Below are 14,334 nucleotides of genomic sequence, written 5' to 3'. Positions count from 1 at the left end.
TACTTGGCTTGCAATTAGCCCTCTCGATGAAAGTAAAGAAGTTGCAAGTATACAGGGATTCCATGCTCATCATATTACAAACAACTGGTGAATTGGAAACTTGAGATTCCAAGTTGGTACCATACCACCAACACTTGGAAAAAATAATAGAAGAATTCTAAGAGATCACATTTGATTATCTACCAAGAGCTCAAAATCACTTTGCAGATGCTCTAGCTACATTGTCATCTTTATTGAAAACGGAGTATGGTTTGGATATAAGGCCATTGAGGATCAAAATTTTAGAGCAACCAGCACATTGCATAGTGGTTCAAGCAGTGTTTAATAATGAGCCATGGTTCCATGATATCAAGAAATATCTTCAAACAGGAGAATTCCCTTAAGGAAGCCAACCAGCTGACAGAAAGTTTATCAAGAAGATAGCCACAAAGTTCTTTCTTAGTGGCCAAACTCTTTATATGAGATCATTTGATTCAGTCTTACTAAGGTGTGTTGATGCTAAAGAAGCGGATCAAATCATGAAAGAGATCCATGGGGATGAATGTGGTCCACATATGAATGGTCATCTCCTAGCCCGAAAGATCATGAGATTGGGGTACTATTGGATGACAATGGAGATGGATTGTATCCAACATGTGAGATGTTGTCGCCAATGCCAAGTTTATGGAGATAGAATCAACGTCCCTCCAAATGAGTTACATCAAATGTTTGAACCATGGCCGTTTTCAATGTGGGGCATTGATATGATTGGTCCGATCAACCCCAAAGCCTCAAACAGACATCGCTTCATCTTGGTTGCAATTGATTACTTTACTAAGTGGATCAAAGCAAGCTCATATGCTAATGTTACTGCCAAGAATGTCGCAAGATTCATTAAGCGGGACATCATTGCCAAATATGGAGTTCCATAAGTAATCATTACCGATAACGGCTCAAATCTAAACAATAAGATTGTAGATGATTTGCTTGAACATTTCCACATTCGACATTTGAACTCGTCTCCTTATCGTCCACAGATGAATGGAGCAATGCAAGCAACAAATAAAAACATTAAGAAGATATTGTCTAAGACAGCTAAGAATTATCGTGACTGACATGAAAGGTTGTCATATGCTCTAATGGCATATCGAACTTCAATTTGAACATCAATTGGGGCAACTCCATTTTCCTTGATTTATGGGATAGAAGCGGTGTTACCTGTTGAAGTGGAAATTCCTTTATTAAGAATATTATCTCAATTGAAGCTTTTCAGAAACTGAATGGATTCAACAGAGATGTGAACAACTCAACATGATTGATGAGAAAAGATTGAGGGCTATATGTTATGGTCAAACTTATCAAAGGAGAATTGCTAAATCCTTTAATCGGAAAGTTAAACCAATGCATTTTGAGATAGCAGATCTGGTGGTGAAGAAGATCATCCCCAATAATTCAAATTCACGAGGGAAATTTACTCCAAATTACGAAGGTCCATATATTGTCAAGAAAGTTCTACCTGAAGGAGCATTAATTCTTACAGATATAGATGGAAAAGAGTTGACTTATCCTGTAAATGCAGATCCTGTCAAAATATTCTACCCATGAAATGAAATGACAAACTTGATTGAATATTTCAGAAGTCGATTTGGGCCACTTTAGAATATGTGCATAGTATGCATATCATTCATTTCATAAACATGTTCATTCATTTTGCAGAATAGAACTCAAAAGAGTTTAAGATGATAAAAGATCTCAAATTCCTCGATGGAGTGGGTAAAAGGTGAAGGAATGTATCGTTCCAATTTACTCTCATTAATGTTACCTTTTAACATGTTCTTCATTTTTATCATCTCCAAGGAGTTCAACAAAAAGAAACTATGGAAAACAAATCCTTAGTAGAATCCAACTTCAAACACATGAGAGAGTTGACAGACTTTCAGTGAATTGAAAAGGTGAGTTATCATTCAAAAGGAGTCAAACTCCCCAAGCGAAGCAGATTAGTAGAAAAGATTGAAAAGAAGATTTTTCATAAAAACGCAAGCCAAAACAATCAAGAGGGATTCTAGCAAGAAAGTCAGGTAAGTACCCTTAACTCATGAACTTAGATTTCCAAAAGTTTATTTTTCCAGAAAAAAGAAAGAAGGATTGAGTTTGTTTTCCCAAGCGGAATGTCGCAAAATTAAAACAAATCCTTTCAAAAATTATCTCAAAGAATTTCAGTAAAAAAAAGCTTTGAAACACGCATTCTTAGAGCATACATTGTACATCAGAATTCCCCAAAAATGATGATTTGACAAGAGTTATGAAAGATTTCAAAGAAAATTTTTGGATGAAATCAAATTGAAAGACCTTCAAATGAGGAAAGGTAAACTACATCCAAACACGTCCTTTGTATACTCGAGTGGAATGAAAGAATGATAGTTAAAAGTGAGAAAAATCTCATCCGAAGGAGATAGGAGGTATTTGCAATGATTACATGAATTGAAATGATGAAAGGCAATCATTTCATTATCCCAAACACATGATTATCCCTTGCAAGCCAAATTTGAGCCTGTACAATGGAGAAATCTTTCAAAACAACCCTATTAAGAACCACCTCACACTGAAGCAAATCAGGAAGTTTGTGGTTCATATTTATGGAAAAAAGGATCAAGAAAGATTTTATTGCATAAACTTGGATCAATCTTTCTGTGATAACTTCAGATGAAGTCATGTGAAAGCTCACAACATTCCGAAAGGAAGAAGAGCATTTCATTTCCATATCCAAAACACATTATCCTTTGTAAAGCCCAATTGAGCTTAAATATTCATTTCCAAACCCGAATTGGTGATCATTTCCTCACATTGGGCAAAGCATGTGATCCACCTTAGATTGATAGTAACAAAAAGGCATGACAAAGAGTTCTTAGAGCTCAAAATGATCAAAGGCCAAAAGAATTAGAAATGCAAATGCAAAAGAGTCAAGGGCATGAAAAAGTAGTGTACCTGGTAAAAGCAAGGCCACTGCCCAACAAAAGAGAACGAAAAGAAATAGACGAGATAAGAAAAAAGCATTCAAAAGAGAAATGACAAAAGTCATGACAAAAGAAAAACAAAAGTTGTGAACAATTGAAGATCACAACAAGCTAGAAGTTGGAAAAGAAAAAACCATGATGAGCATCTAGAGGACTCCTCTGGTCATGAAAAGAAAGGATCCCCATTGGACCATTGGACAAAAGAAAAGGGCTGGTGATGCTAAGAAGATCGCCAATTTCATAAAAACCCTGAATTCAAAAAAAAAATAAGCCTTTTGAGCCTATCCTACACCAACATTACAACCTCTCCCTAAAGACTCTTCATATTAGGATATTGAGTGTAAAAATATGATTTCATTTAAGAAACTATCACTTAAAGAAGTGTGTGCAATCTTATCTTGTCTTACTCTCGAGTTTCTTAACTTGTAAACCCGAAGTGAATCAGAAGACAATGAAATTCTTCCTTGGCCTCAAAATGCCTATCCTTTGAGTAGCTATTTACCAAGCCTACATTACAATCCATTAAAAGACCTTATCGGATCAATCGGATTGTATACATTGCGAATATCTCTAAATACCCGAGGGTTGGTTATGAGAGATAAACAAAGAAACACCAAGAGATTCCTATATCAACGGATAAAGAAAAAAGACCAAGCTCATAGATTGGGACAAATCCTTTCTAATGAATGTCTTCCAATTGATCATCTTAAGCATTTCTTGAAAGATTTCAAGTAATTTGCTCAGATATGTTCTTTCAAGGGAAGTTTGATTATCAAAATGCATTAACCTAAAGAATGCATGTTTCAACATCAAAATCGCCTGATTTTTCAAAATCGTTTTGGGTCTTTCCTTAAACCCTAATTTTTTAAAATGGATGTGGGTCTTTCCTTAAACCCTCACTTTTTGAAATGGTGTTGGGTCTTTCCTTAAACCCTGATTTTTCAAAATAGTTCTGGATCTTTCCTTAAACCTTGATTTTTCAAAATAGTTCTGGATCTTTCCTTAAACCCTGAGTTTTTAAAATGGTTTCGAGTCTTTCCTTAAACCCTGACTTTTCAAAATGGTTCTGGATCTTTCCTTAAACCCTGACTTTTTGAAATGGTTCTGGGTCTTTCCTTAAACCCTGACATTTCAAAATGGTTATGAGTCTTTCCTTAAACCTTGATTTTTCAAAATGGTTTTGGGTCTTTCCTTAAACCCTAACATTTCGAAATGGTTATGGGTCTTTCCTTAAATCCCAATTTTTCAAAATGGTTTCGAGTCTTTCCTTAAACCCTAACTTTTCGAAATGGTTCTGGGTCTTTCCTTAAATCTTGCCTTTTCAAAACGGTTCTGGGTCTTTCTTTAAATCCTGACTTTACAAAGGTTTCGTGGGATTATCCTTAAATCACGCTTTCAAATAGGTATTCCAAAGCAGATTGCAAGTCGTAGCCTCGGAGTTATTACCCTCCGCAAATGATCATGGCTTGTAGCTTTGAATATGGTGATTATAATAGTCTTTTCAAGTGTACGCAGATTTGTAGCCTCGGAGCTATCAGCCTCCGCAAGTGATCACATTCTGTAGTCTTGGATGAATTTTTCAAGATGGTCCATCAAGTATAGTGGCCTTTCCATAGTCCTTCTGCAAGTGATCACGGATTAGCAGCCTCGGGATTCCCGCAAGTGATCGCAGTCCGTAACCTCAGAAGACTATCTTACATGGTTCGTGGGTATATCCTTAAACCACATAGTAATTGGATCCATTCTCATACGATTTCTGAAAATTTTTCGTTCCAGATTGCTTATTGAACATTGATTCATGTTTTTGATCACGTGGTTTGTTGTTTGTTGCATTTTGGACCGATGAAATGAAAATCGCATTGAGTCGGCCATTAGCAAACCTTCGCCGGAGTTTCCAAAACCTTACCGGAGTGTGATATATGGCCATTGGCCAATACAAGTCAGTTTTTCTTACACCTTGATTGATATTTGATCACTACAAATGGTTAGGACGCTCAAGATTTAATGATTTGCATGTTAGACATGTTAGGTTGTGTGATGATTTTCAATGATAAGTAGGGAAGTTCAAGCCTGAAAATCAATGGCTTAGGAATTTTAAATGAACATCCGATAGACATAAATGTGTAGAGGGACATTCAGTGGAAGTTTTAGATTGAATGGAATGATCGGAATGTGGCCGGAAGGTCGTCGGAGATTAGGTTAAAGTGGCTATCCCGATAAGATTAAAACTGGAAAATCAGAAACTCATATGAAGTATGGAAGTTTGAGCTTAAAAATAAATGGCTTAGGGGTATCCAATGGCAAAAAAATTGGTATGGATGGGTAGAGGGTCATTCAATGAAGGATTAGGATCGATTAGTTTGGTCGGAATGTGGCCGGAAAGTCGTCGGAATAGCGGCCAAAGTGGTGGTCTCAAAGTGGTAAAATTAAGAATAGTGCCCACCAAGTGTTTGATTAAATGCCTAAATGGGGGTAGGCCAAAACGGTGCCGTTTTGGCAACGTGCCCGCCGGAGCGCCGGTCAACACCGGCGAGGCCGATCCAACTCTGTCAGATCGATCTGAACCGATTCGACCCGGTTCATCCTTCGACGGGAAAATTCAAAAATAAATTTAAAAAATGGAAATCAGAAAAAAAAAATTAATAAAAATTCAAAAAAAAAATCAGAAAATCTGAAAAATTCTAAAAAAATTAGAAAATTAAAAAAAACAAAAAAAATCAAATCAAAAAATTAAAAAAGCAAAAATTGCAAAAATTCACGGAATGGGTTAGAAATCCTGTGGCCACCCAGTTTGAGTGAAATTTGAATATTTTAAAGTGCCTAGATGGTAATTTTAGAAGCTCCTCAATTTAGGGATTAAAATGAGTCTTTACCCTTAAAAAAACTCTAAAACCACACAATTCATTGAATGAACAAGCCTTTAAGGCTTTACCAGGATTTTGGATGTTTTGATTGACTTTACATTTTAGAGACCATTTTAGGATTGTTTTATGTAATTGAAATTGATTGTGCATTTAATCATTGATTGATTGATTTTTCTCGACTAGAATGGTTAGAATTAGTGGATAGGCCTTGCGAACTTGCGTGACACGTTAGACACTTTGTATCGTTTTAGGTACCGAAAGGGCGTTAGAGATCTTAATTAGAGATCATTAGCGTAACCAAATCCATGTACTCATATAATCTCTGGTTCGCAGAATCGTGGTATTTCTCCCGTACCTCGATTAGGTTTCTAGTCAGCATACCAATAATGACTAGTGGCGACTCCAAATCAAAACTTAGGTTAAATAGAAAAGATTAGAAAACAAATACCTACTGTCTTGTGAGGTATGGTCTGGGAGAGACCATCATTTGTCTAGTGATGTCTATGGGACGTTTACACGAAGTATCTGTTTCGCACCTTAGTAGCTGTTGACACTAAATTTTTAGCTCATTTTTCAAATTTTTCAAAAATCTCAAAAATAGGATTAGGAACCTTGGCCAAGCCTAGAAACCTAAGTCTAAACCAAAAATAAATTTTTAGCATTTTTCTGCATTTTTCCTTAATTTCTTTTAGTCAAAATAGGTGAGAAAATCAACAAAAATAGTAAATAGAATCAGAAAATTCCATAAAAATAGTCATTAGTCTTATTTTAAATCCAATTTCATAAAAACATTGTCAATTTTGGAAAATCTCAATCGGGTATATGTTTTTCCCAAAATTGGGCAAAATCAAACCCAAATTGAGCCAAAAATTCAATTAAATACTTTCTAGTCATTTTTAGGTCATAGTATCTTCACAATAAATGATTCTGGGACCTTAAATTGCATAATGGTCAGTCCAATTGCACAATTTAACAGATAAATAAAAAATCCCCAAAAATCAATTGGAAATTAGGAATTTTGAACCCAAATTGGGAATTGTGTCCAATTCGGAATTGTCGAATCCTAAGACCATCAATCCTAGGGTTAATCAGGTGTGGGTAATCCAATTTTGGCATCAATTTTGCCTAATCAGGTCATTAATGCATTGAATTGAATAAAACCCCAATAACCCGAATGTTGTGAATTAAAAATCTTAGGTTAAATTGAGACAAAAATTGGGCAAAATCACATATTTTGATGTAAAATGTCATGGGTAATTCGATTCTGGGGTTTAATTTGGAAAATTTGGTCAAAATTCGAGTTAATTCGTGATTTTAGATAAACCCGGGTCAGCTGGGTCGACCTGACCCGACCCGGGTCGGTCATCCCCTTCGCCCGGATTGCCCAACACGCGATAAACCCAGAAAAAACATCTTGAACCCGCGACTTCGACGACCTCTCCCGATCAATCTAGCACGTGGAAATCGAACGTGCCAGCTGGAGATTCTCCAGCTGGCGCTAGGGAATCATTCTAACTGATTCCGAGTCAATGCTAACGAACTTTGGGCGGGAGAATTTGATCAACAAAAAGGCGAAAAATGTTATGGCGCGCAGAGAACCCGCTCGAAAAAATTCCAGAGAGAGATTAGAGAGAGCAAGAGCGAGAAACAGAGAGAGAAGGTGCTAGAGACGTGTAGAGGATTCGAGGATCGAGTGATCGGCGTTTTCTCCGACGAGAAAACGCCGGCAAATCGGCTACTATTGTGATCCTCCACGACCGGCAAACCAGGGAAGAAACCATTCGTGAAGGCCTGAAATTGAGCGTGTTCCGGCACATCCAGACCTGTTCCGGCGAAGCTGCGGCCACCAGAGCGAAGATCAAGTGTCAAGGAACGACACTGCAGGCGCGGATCACCTCAGCAATTTCGTTTAATCATCGGACGAAGAAGGTAAACTTCGCTCACGATCATATTTTCTCCAGAAATTCCAGAATAGGTTTTAGGTTTGCTTGTGCATATTTCGTCTTGATTTTGTTACATTGATGCCTAAAACTTGTTCTAATCACTTTTTTGTATGCTTGTTTGCATTTTGAATGGTAAAAAATGCACAAACCGAGTCGGCCGTGCATTAAACCCCCTCGCCGGAAAACTCGAAGCCTCGCCGGAGCATTGCCATGGCCGTAGGGCCATTCAAGTTAGTTTCCCTGACCTTGTTTGATGTTTTGATGGTTGTTAGAACCGATTTAGACGGCTAGGTTGGCTAGTGTTAGGATTAATGTTCTGGAAAATTTTGTTTAGGTTAGTGTTATATTAGGATTTTCTAATCGGTTTTTTCGCCGGCAGGCGAACGTCCGACGGCGACCTAATAGGACTAAACTGATACTAGAATATGTGAACTTGATGATGGTGCAAACGGAACGGCGAAATAATCGCCGGAAGGTCGTCGGCGGTGGGTTCAAACCGGCGGCCTCGAAAACTTTAAACTGAAAATTGTGCCTACCAATTGTTCGTTAAAATGCCTAAATGAAAAAAGACCAAACGACGCCGTTTTTTGCCCTAGTCTCGCCGGAGAAGATGACCGGCGACTGGCGCCGGCGACTCCCGGTTCGGCCAAGTCGAACCGAGTCAAACCGGGCCCGTCCAGTTCGTTTTCCCCGACGAGAAAATTCAAAAAAATATATATAAATATAAAAAAAAATCCTAAAATTCTACAAAAAAAATAATAAATCAGAAAAATCGAAAAATCGGAAAAATTAGAAAAAATTTAAAAAATCATAAAAAAATTAGATTTTTTTTTAGAAAATTAGAAATTTCAGTAAAAAATTAAAAAATTCGTAAAAATTCAGAAAATTCAGAAAATATAAAATAGAAAATATAAAAATTCAGAAAAATAAAAAAATTGAAAAAATTGGAAGATTCATAAAAATTTTCAGAAAATCATTAAAAAAAATCAATTCAAGGTTTAAAAAAAATTTTCGAAAAAAAAAAAAACAAAAATCAAAAATTTTAAAAATCTATAGAATGACCCAAAATCATTGTGGCCAACCTCAGGAAGTGAAATTTGAATTTTCGAAAATGCCTAAGTGGCATTTCTAGGAAAAACCAAAAAAAAAAAACCCTAAACCCAAAAATGCACCATTAAATGAATAAGCCTCTAGGGCTTCATTAGGGTTTGGGTGTTTTGCTTGATTTTCATTTTTTGTGGCCAAATTAGGGTTGCTATGATTGATTTGCCATTGATTGCGCATTTAATTCTTGAGTGCTTAATTGTTTGTTCATGATTAGATTAGTGAATTGACCTTAAGAATCCGTGTGACACGTTAGACATGCCATATTGTTCTTAGGTACCGAAAGGGCGTTAATGGTCTCAATTTGGGATCGTTAATGTAACCAAGTCCCTTATCCAGAATATCTGGTTCGTAAGATCATGGTATTTCTCCCCTACCTCGATTAGGTTTCTAGTCAACCTACCGTAAATGACTAGTGGCGACTCCAAGTTTAAATTTAGATCAAATAAACTCCGTTGTCACGTGAGATATGGTCTGGGAGAGACCCGTGTAGAAAAATACCTCCATTTTAGCACGCGAGAGCGTGGCGCGACAGTAGCCTATTCGGGGACAGTTTCCTCATTCGTGACGAACGAAAGTACCTCCATAAGCGCGAAAAAAGGCGCGGTGCAACACCGTGCCTTTCTATAAACGTCGCATCATGCTTATAGGACTTTTTATCCTTTTCCTTTAGTAAATTTTCATGCCCTATTGCCTTTGTCGCCAATTAGAACAAGTCATTATATGGCTGACCTTCTAGTCTCTCTCTAAAAAAGAATTTATAGTGGTTGTGCCATAATTGTCTCCGAGCAGTTCTCTTGCAGTTGTAACCATGTTTCCTCATTTCCGAAAGTTTTTTGCCCATACTCTCACGATGCCATGATCTTGTCTTCAAATGGTTGCTCCTTTAAAATCGCGTGCTAGTTGCACCACGACCTCTTCACTTTATTCTTCGATGACTTCAAAATTGTAAATGTGCCTTAATGCCCTTTACGCATTCAACTTCCTCCTGATGCCTTAATCAAAAACATGTTGAACCTATTAATCGATATCTTTGTCAACTATCGTGAATTTGTCATCATCTATCGACAACTGCTCAACAATAGTCATCAATATGTATTAACATTGATAATAATTTTTGCGATCGTCGATAATGGGTCAAGTGCATATCCATATCGATGACTTGACCAATTTTTGGTGCAAACAAATTTTAAGTGCAATAGTCTACTATCATTATAACGAAGGCAACAAACAAGGAAAAAGATTAAAAAAAGAAGAAAGTAGTGAAGGAAAAGAAAAAAAGAAATTCAAGAAGGTGCGATCGAAATAGAATATGGACAGGGATGCTTGGAATGGCGACAACCAGCAAAACTCTTGTCAATGAACGGCCCACCCTTCTCCGTCAGACTCAGAAATTCCTGGTGTCATTTTCACTAGCTGGCAATACGTCCACGAGCACTAGCACAGTAAAGATGGTCTATATGTTCTAGCAAGAAAAGAGTCTTTTTCATTAACCATAAATTGGTTGCTACATGAATACTATTGATCTCGTCATTACGCATGTAGATACTCGAATACCTAATTAATTTCCATATTTGGCATTCGATAATATTTATGAAATAGGTCATTGATTATGAGGGTCATGAGGGCACTTCTTAAAAATGGTTAATGAAAAGCATTTCGATTTTTAAGTTAATAAGTACATATAACAAGAGAAGGGCAGTAAATTTAAAATTTGTAAGTTTTCCTTCTGTTGAGAAACACAATCTCGAAAACACATTCTAAAATGCGGAAAACGTGCCCATTCTATACTTGAATCACCGATCGAACGAAGCATATTACGTAAACGAACATACCTCTTTGCCACAGATTAAATGCCCCTATTGCAGAGAGAGATAGCGATCCCTCTTCGCTTTTAGTTTTCAAGTGAGTGAGAGTTTTTACTTTTGGATTATGAAACAAAATCATACACTCTTCAGAACATACGTGAGTTTTTCTCATCTCACTTTTGTTCCCACAAAAAATAACTGTCATTTGCGGTTATTTCTTTCATAGGCTCTTTTAAGGTTTATGGGCTGGGTTTGGTCCAACATGGGCGGCCCATTTATTTATTAAAAACCCATCATCTCTCACTCACACATGGTGGGCTAAACATAACTCTCTCTTCTTCGCAATATCCATACTAGCAAATAATCCGTGCGACCAGCATACTTCGAGAGCTCGTTGCGATGCATCTGTTAGGAATACATAGCAGCTCAAATTGGGCATATCGTTTTCGAGTAGATATAGTATGCAATACCCTAGATCAATCAGTCACATTTATATCTCTTTTGATCTCTTTTAGTATCTCGTATATTGTATTCACAACTATGATTTACTTAAAATCATAATTGGTCGACCTGTGAATACAAAAATAGGATGTGACATCATAATAAATTGATCTTCCTCTTTCCTTAAACCTCTCTATTTCAGTCCAGCTCGCTTTTCTAGAAATGCCCCATTAGATCGAATCATTCATGACCATTGGCAACACTCTAAGATAGCGACCACTGAATAGAAACTTCGAGAATAAGTTAGAGTCGTGAGGGCACTAAATGAGGAACTCATATCCTCAAGAGTCTCACACGGCATAAAGTTGAGATCAAGATCTTTTGCCACTCTTATCGGTCGTCTCATGCATACGTAGTATGAAATACGTATTACGGTATTAACTCCTTTCCCATGAAGCGTATGTCTTTACATTCAATACCGTACAGATGATAGTTCAGACATACTCAATGTCTAAACTTGAGTTCATGTATCTACTCTTCTAAAGAATCCATTAGAACTCATATCTGGCATCAAAGACAGATAAAGTAAAATATATGGACTATTTTACTTTCGGACATAGTAAATGTTATGTCCTCATCTTAGCACTTAGCTAAGGCGACATTTTTATATTTTAAGCTTGAGCTCTCGATTATCACCTAGATAATAAGCTTAAAATTGTCTCATCTCTATTTATCACACAGTAAATAGAGGCGATTACTCGTGTGAGTGGGTTAATCTTATCTGTCCGACATACTTTCTTGACATAATACACTAAGTATTAAGATGCATAAATATAAAAAAAAATTCATAGGCATTAACAATGATATAACAATTTCATTTAAATGTGAACATTCAGGGAAATTACAATATTCAGTACATCAGCATCTACGCAGTCCTAGAGATTTTACATGACCATTGAAAACATCTCTAGGAATTGGCTTCGTCATAGGATCTGCGATCATTCTATGTATAGATATGTACTGCAAGTTCACATCCTTTCGTGCTATCATATCTTTAACAAAATTGTACTTGGTATCTATATGTTTGGTCTTGCCATGATATTTCGGATCCTTAGTGTATGCTATCGCTGCTTGGCTATCACAATTGACTAACAATGAGCTTGCAGCATGCTCAACAACACCTAAATGATCCAAAAATCTCTTAAGCCAAACTCCCTCTTGTACTGCTGCCGACAATGCCACGAACTCAGCTTCCATGGTGGATAATGCTATACATGTTTGTTTCTTACTGCTCCAAGATATGGCGCCATTATTCAGTAAGTAAACAAATCCAGAGGTAGATTTCCTTTCATCTAAATCTCCTCCCCAGTCAGCATCTGAGTAGCCTTCAAGTCACAGATCCTTTCCTTGATAACTCAGAGAATAATCAGCAGTACCCTTTAGATACCTCATGATTCTTTTGACGGCTTTCCAATGTGCTTAACCTGGATTAGATTGGTATCTACTTACCATTCCAACTGCAAAACATATGTCAGGTCTTGTACACATCATAGCGTACATTAAACTCCCAACAGCACTAGCATAAGGAACGCGTTTCATTTGTTCCTTTTCTTGTGGAGTCTTAGGACACAACCTATGGCTCAATCTTTCACCTTTTGCAATAGGAGTATCCATGGGTCTACAGTCATGCATACAAAATCGTTCAAGAACTTTGTTGATATAAGTCTCTTGCGAAAGAGATAATAATCTCTTGGAATGATCTCTTGAAATCTTAACTCCAAGAATATATGCAGCCTCACCCATATCTTTCATTTCAAAATTGGACGATAACCAACTCTTAACAGTATTAACCAACTCCATATTGCTTCCGGCAATCAGTATATCATCAACATATAATGATAAGATCACAAATTGATCTTTGGATCCTTTGATATATACACAATGATCTTCATCAATCATTGTAAAATCATACGCCACTATGGCATTATGGAAACATATATACCATTGTCTCGAAGACTGCTTAAGGCCATATATCGATCTTAGAAGTCGACATACCTTTTGTTCTTGGCCTTTCATAATGAAGCCAACGGGTTGCTCCATGTAAATTTCTTCTTCTAATTCTCCATTTAGAAAAGCAGTCTTTACATCCATTTGATGTAATTCAAGATCCATACTTGCCACTATTGCCAGAATAAGGTGAATTGAGGTAAATCTCACTACAGTTTCTTCATAATCAATTCTTTCCTGTTGATTATACCCTTTCGCCACGAGGCGAGCTTTATATCTTTCTATTGAGCCATCGGATTTATGTTTTATTTTGAGAACCCATTTGTTCCCAATAGCTTTGCGTCCTTTCGGAAGATCAACCAATTCCCAAACTTGATTGTATTTCATTGACTCCATTTCTTCTTCCATTGCATCTATCCATTTTTCCTTATTAGGGCAATTTAGAGCATCATTTATATTTCTTGGCTCATCTTCATCTTGTGGAGCGACCATAAAAGTTTCCCCTTCAATGTCAAAACGTCGTTGGGGAACACTTTTGCGACTTGTTCGTCGTATGGGAGATTGTACACGTGGTACATCACTCTCCATTACGCTCCCACTTGGATTAGATAATGAGGGTATCGTCTCATCAAACGATTGCAATTGAGATTGAGTTGAATTTAATTCCTCATTTCTCACATTGCTCCCACTTGGACGATCTTCATCAATTTCATTATCATGATCCAAGGTTTCAAAAAGTGAGTAGTCCTCACCTATTTCGCCCTTCTTAGGAAACTCATTCTCTAAGAATGTGACATCTCGTGATTCAAATTCAGTAATACTCCCACTTTCTTGTTCACCTATAAACACATACCCTTTTGAGTGCTCTGAGTATCTAATAAAAATACTATTCTTGCCTCTAGGACCCAGTTTCCCATACTTGTGAGAGGGCTCGTGAGTATAAGCAGCACAACCCCAAGGTTTAAGAAAACTTAAATCGGGTTTTCTACCTGTCCATAACTCATACGGAGTGGAAGTAACTGATTTAGAAGGCACACGGTTAAGTACATAGGCAGCAGTTAACAAAACATCACCCCAAAAACTGATAGGTAAGTTAGCTTGTATCATCATAGACCTAACCATTTCCAATAGGGTTCTGTTTCTCCTCTCGGCAACACCATTTTGTTGAGGAGTA

Source organism: Syzygium oleosum, unplaced genomic scaffold (genome assembly GCF_021117445.2).
Source record: "Syzygium oleosum isolate NSW1041296 unplaced genomic scaffold, Sole_v2.1 Sole_v2.45, whole genome shotgun sequence".
Classification (NCBI taxonomy): Eukaryota; Viridiplantae; Streptophyta; class Magnoliopsida; order Myrtales; family Myrtaceae; genus Syzygium; species Syzygium oleosum.
This window is presented reverse-complemented; position numbering follows the sequence as displayed.